This window comes from Portunus trituberculatus, chromosome 50, assembly GCF_017591435.1.
Source record: "Portunus trituberculatus isolate SZX2019 chromosome 50, ASM1759143v1, whole genome shotgun sequence".
NCBI classification, from domain to species: domain Eukaryota; kingdom Metazoa; phylum Arthropoda; class Malacostraca; order Decapoda; family Portunidae; genus Portunus; species Portunus trituberculatus.
Genome location: NC_059304.1, coordinates 26,616,131 through 26,622,609, shown reverse-complemented (window position 1 = coordinate 26,622,609; position 6,479 = coordinate 26,616,131).

Sequence of the window (6,479 nt, the reverse complement as noted above, 5' to 3'; positions counted from 1 at the left end):
CCATCTTTTCTAACACTTTACAAATGCAGGATGTCAAAGATATAGGACGGTAATTCGTAGCCTGGAGATTATCTTAACCAGGCTTCAGAAATGGAAGAACCACTGCCACAGCCCAAGAAGATGGAAAGTCACCGGTATGCCAAATCATATTATAAAGATTTAATAAAAAGTTAAAAGCACGGTCAGACATGTGACGCAAAAAGGCATAAGGAATGTCGTCTGGATCAGGGGAAGAGTCATGACACTGAGACAAAGCAGTCCGCAACTTGGAAGCAGAGAAAGGGACATTATAAGACTCCCCTCCAGCCGAAGAAAAGTTTATGCCGAGAGATTCCATTCTCTGGCGGTAACGTGCGCCCGGGGATACAGGATGCCTCCGGGAAACACTATCAAAGTGCTCTGCGAAAAGGTCGGCGAAAGTTCTAGGGTCTGCCACCGTTCGCCCAGCCGACAACAAAACCGGTGGGCGGGGGGGGGAGCAGAATACTTCCCAGCAATTCGGCGGAGTTTGTTAAAGACATCCGTAAGAGGAGTGCGGGCGTTAATGGAAGACACATAAGCTTTCCAAGAGGCTCTTTGTGCCTCTTTCATGATGCGGCTGGCTCGAGCTCGGCAGCGCCGAAAAGCGTCCAGACACGTCTCCACGATGTCGCCGGTAACGAGAGAAAGCTGCCCGTTTCTGTTTCACAGCGTTTTTGCATGCTGCGTTCCACCAAGGAACAGGACGCTTAGTAAAGCGACTGGACGACCTAGGGATTGTCTGAAGCGCTACTAAAATTAAACAATCAGTAAAATAATCAACAGCCTCAGCACAAGTAGAAAAGTCAGCCAGAGGACGGATAAAAGAGCTAAGATCTGTGAATCGAGGCCAATCTGCCTTTTTTAAAACCCAGCGTGGGGGCCGGGACTGTGGCTCAGAGTTCACAGATTCCAATAAAATCGGAGAGTAGTCACTACCGTGTAAATCCGGTAGGACCCGCCAATTAAAATCAAGGAATGAATTAGATGTACACAGAGAAAGATCGATAGCGGTAAAAGTCCCAGTAGGACTGTGAAAATGTGTAACATCCCCAGAATTTAAAACCTCCAATCCCTCATCCTCAATAAAAGAAACGATTAAAATCGCATGAGGATTACTAGCACCTTCATCCCACAATGGGTGACGGCCGTTAAAATGTCCCAACAAAAGAAAAAGCGGAGTCAGCTGACGCACCAGGCTGTCAAGCTCACCCCTGGAGACAGGAAGCCGAGGAGGGAGATATAAACTGCAAATGGTGTACAGTCGTCCCATATAGACTTTAACAGCAACCACCTGAAGGGGAGAGTTAAGTTGTAACGGGATAACAGGTATATCCTGACGAACTAGAAGAGCTGTGCCACCGTGGTGACCCTGGTCAGGGAAAGGATTGCTAAAAAAGGCATGATAGCCAGGAGGACTAGAATAAGTACTATCACCTAGCATAGTCTCTTATAGAGCTACACAGGCTGGAGAGAACTCTGACAGTAAAGCTCGGAGTTCCCCCCCATGAGGCGCGAAGGCCTCTACAGTTCCACTGTAGAAGCTTGAAGATGACTATTTGGGTGCAATGGACGGGCAGAGTCTTTTGAGGCTGCCCGTGACTGACCTGACTAGAAATAATGAAACGACGAGAAGACACCGGGAGTTGTGATGTGCCGGGTCGTTGGACCGCTTTCGGCCTGCCGGTGAGTGATGCGAACCATCATCACTCCTACCGGTCCTCGGAGGACGAGGATCAGGCATGACTCCACTTTTTGACACAGCGGGTCCACGAGGGACGGATGTGACAGTATCATCGGACGTCTCTATGCTAAGACCGTCCTCATATAAAGAAACCCGATCTGAGACGGAGGGCGTCACAGAAGGCTGGAAAGAAACTACTGGAGCTACCTTTGTAGAGCGGTTCCTAGAGGACTCACGATCATGTGCACCGGGAGAAACCTTAGATTGCTTAGGCTGAGCAAAATCTATCGACTCCGCAGAGCCACGGTGCCGTTTGGTCATGCCCTTCAAAGGCTTATGCGATACAGGAGGCAAATGACATCCACTATATGGGTTAGTTTAGTCAAGTCCGTATTATTCTCGTTGCTTCTTGCAGGTGACTCAACTGAGGGCAAACCTATTGGCCAAATGAACAGGACCACCCGCTCCAACAGAGCGAGAGGTAGCAGGAGTTGAGTTGTCTTCGGACCGGCAGACTCAGCTGAAGAGCGAGCGGCCAATAAAGCATAGGATGTCGCACCAGTACCATCCTTCTGGCGGTCCTCCCAGATGGGAACCGCCTTGTCGTGGTGGGGGGGCTTGCGTGCGCCCCTGCTCTGCCCTTTCGAGGGGGAGAGGGATACCCATGCTAGTAAGGTCGCCAGTGAGGGGCCAGACTAAATGGTTCCTACGTAGGCTGCCAGTGGACGAGCGGAGCCACCCGTTGGAGGGATCGCCCAATAGGGCCCGTCCTGTGCTAGATGGTTGGGTGTCCAGGCTGGAATGCTTTGGGTCTCAGCTCTATCGTAGACAAACATTCGTATCATGTGGGGCCTTTTTTTTAAAACGACTGGTCCGCATGGGGACGAGGTACCCCGTCCACGGCAGCCAGCGCTCCCTCCCATTGTAGTCCCAGTAGGTGGTTTCCCTTACCCCTGGAGCCAATTTTTTGTGTAGCTGTTTTTTTATGGGAAAACACAAATCACATTCAGGTTTTCGTGAGGTGGCTGACCTGGCCCACGAGACGTCATCTTCAGGTATGAGTAAGGAAGAGGATTCCCCTCCACAAGGGCCTCCCACAGCAGTCTTCTGTTCTGGAAGTTCTTCTGAGGGTCGCATTTCTGCTGCATATGACTCTCTTGTAATGGTAAATGTTAATCCATCATTTTTCTATCATGCCTTGCACTCACTTCTCAAGGCGTATGGTACGGTTGTTCGCATTCGACTGGTTTATCATAAGGACTTTCCTTCTAGCATCTCTACCCCTCGCCGGCCATGGCTTTAAAACTGATTTTCTCCAGTCACGTAATATTTCAGACAGTGACATGGATTACATCCCAAATATTTTTGAAAACTATTTAGAGAATTCAGTTCCTGAGGTCCGCCAGATCCCGCCTCCTCGTTGGTTTGTGGCGTACTATAGAAATGGGCGTGGGAACTTCATTCATGCCTCCCGGTATCTTGCCAAAAAATCGGCACTATTCCTGAGGGAAACCTCAAGAAATATGGTAAAGGGGTGCTAGTGCGAGCTAAAGATATTACACAAGCGAGGATGTTGCAACATCTCCAATGCTCTACTGACAGCATGTTTGAGACTGTTAAGGCTCATCCAACCTTTAATTATAGTAAAGCTTGTGTTTATAGTCAAGACCTTTATGAATTTCTAGAGGAGGAAATACTACCAATGTGTCCTACCTCTGTGCAAAAGGTGACAAAAGGTTGAGTCAACTCTTAGAAGTGACGAGACAAATACGGACTTGACCAAAGTCACCCATGTAGTGGATGTCCATTTGCCACCTTTGAAGGGCCTCACCAAACGGTGATTTAGCTCAGCCTAAACAGTCTAAAGTTTCTCCCGGTGTACGTGATCGTGAGTCCTCGAGGGACCGTTCTGCAATGGTAGCTCCAGTAATTTCTGTCCAGCCTCCTGTGATGCCCTCTGTCTCAGATCGGGCTTCTTGTGATGAGGACGGTCTGAACATGGAGACGTCCGATGATATTGTCACAGCCGTCCCTCGTGGACCCCCTGTATCGGAAAGTGTAGTCCAGCCTGATCTTCGTCCTCCGAGGACCGGTAAAAGTGATGATAGTTCGCATCAAGCACCGATAAGCCGAAAGGCTGCGGTCCAGTCAGGTCAGTCACGGGCTGCCTCAAAAGACTCGCTTGTCCACTGCGCCCAAATAGTCGTCTTCAAGCTTCTACAGTGGAACAGTAGAGGCCTTCGCGTCTCGTGGGGGAAACTCCGAGCTTTGCTGTTGGAGTTCTCTCCAGCCTGTGTAGCTCTACAAGAGACTATGATAGGTGATAGTACTTATTCTAGTCCTCCTGGCTATCGTTCCTTTTTTAACACTTCTTTCCCTGACCAGGGTCACCACGGTGGCACAGCTATTCTAGTCCGTCAGGATATACCTGTTATCCCGGTACAACTTAACTCTCCCCTTCAGGTGGTTGCTGTTAAGGTCTTTATGGGACGACTGTACACCATCTGCAGTTTATATCTCCCTCCTCGGCTTCCTTTCTCCAGGGGTGAGCTTGACGGCCTGGTGCGTCAGCTACCTTCGCCATTCCTCTTGTTGGGAGATTTTAACGGCCGTCACCCATTGTGGGATGAAGGTGCTAGTAAACCTCGTGGGGTTTTAATCGGTTCTTTTATTGAGGATGAGGGATTGGAGGTTTTAAATTCTGGGGATGTTACACATTTCCATAGTCCTACTGGGATTTTTACGGCTATCGATCTTTCTATTTGTACATCTCGATTTACTCGATTTTAATAGGCGGGTCCTACCAGATTTACACGGTAGTGACCACTTTTCGATTTTATTAGAAACTGTGAAATCTGAGCCACAGTCCCGGCCCCCACGCTGGGTTTTGGACAAGGCAGATTGGCCTCGATTCACAGACCGTAGCTCTTTTATCCCGCTGGCTGACTTTTCTACTTGTGCTGAAGCTGTTGATTATTTTACCGATTTTTTTTTTTTCAGTAGCGCTTCAGACAATCCCTAGATCGTCAGGTCGCTTTATTAAGCGCCCCATTCCTTGGTGGAACGCAGCATGCACTGCAGCGGTGAAAGAGAAATGGGCAGCTTTCTCTCGTCTCCGGCGACATCGTGGGAACCCGCAGTGTCTGGAAGCTTTTCGGCGCTGCCGAGCTCGGGCCCGCCGCATTTTGAAAGAGGCACAAAGAGCCTCTTGGAAAGCTGATGTGTCTTCCATTAATGCCCACACTCCTCTTACGGATGTCTTTAACAAAGTCCGGCGAATTGCTGTGAAGTATTCTGCTCCTCCCCCACCAGTTTTGTGTTCTGCGGGGCGAACGGTGGCAGACCCTAGGACTGTCGCCGACCTCTTCGCGGAGCACTTTGCCAATGTTTCCCGGAGGCATCCTGCAGCTCCAGGCGCACGTCATCGCCAGAGAATGGAATCTCTCTTGGGCTGTGGCAGTGGTTCTCTCATTTCCGAAGCCTGGGAAGGATCATCTCCAGGCTACGAATTACCGTTCTATATCTTTGACGTCTTGTATTTGTAAAGTGTTAGAAAAAATGGTAAATGTAAGGCTCATGTGGTACTTGGAGAGGGGGAAGTACTTGTCATCGGTACAGTACGGCTTCCAAAAAATGAGGTCTACTACGGATGCTCTTTTATCCCTAGAGTCTTCTATTGTGAGGCCTTCGCTTATCACCACCACCAGGTTACTGTATTTTTTGACATGGAGAAGGCCTACGACACAGCTTGGTGTCATGGCGTTTTACGTTCCTTGTTTAATTTTGGTCTCCGTGGCCAACTTCCTATTTTTATCCAGCAGTTTTCATCCAGACGTCTTTTACGGGTTCGTGTGGGGAGTGTTCTCTCCGATGCTACAGCTTTAAATGACAGTGTCCCACAGGGAAGTATTCTTAGTGTTACGCTATTCGCTGTTGCAATAAATGGTGTTATAGATACTGTACCGGATGGCGTTCACAACTCTTTATATGTGGACGACTTTTGCATCTCTTTTGCTGCTGCTAGGATGTCACTGATTGAGCGAAAGCTCCAACTGGCAATAAATCGGGTGTCCAGTCGGGTCAACATAAACGGTTTTCGATTCTCCACCTCAAAGACCGTGTCTATGCATTTTTGTCGAAATCGTGGTGTCCATCCAGATCCTGATATATAATATTTAGCCAATAGACGCATCTCGTGTGTGGAGGCCACTCGATATCTTGGCCTAGTGTTTGACAGCCGTCTTACTTGGGTTCCACATTTCCGTTCTCTCAAAGCGTCTTGCAGGACGGCACTGTCCCTTCTTCGCGTATTAAGTCACACCTCTTGGGGTGCAGACAGGGACACTTTGCTGCTTCTTCACCGTACACTTATACTTCCAAAGCTGGAGTACATCTGTGAGATCTATTCATCCGCAACGGATGCACGCCTACGCACGTTGACCTCGTACACCATGCTGGGGTCCGCTTGGCTACGGGTGCATTTCGGACATCTCCAATACCTAGCCTTCTAGTGGATGCTGGTTTCTTGCCGCTCGACCTCCGGCGCCAGTCTTCGATGCTCCGGTGTTGGTTTCGCACCCGCCGTCTTCCCGATTCTGTCCCTTGTATGTCAATGTTGCGGGACTCGCGTCCGCAGGCGTATGACACTCGACCGAGTCTACCTAAACCTTTTGGCCTTCGAGTGGCAAACCTGATGATGGATTTGTCCATCGACCTCACTCCCGTCTATTCTTTCTGGCTCCCACGAGTTGGTTATTGGCAGCTTCAGGTTGTTTCA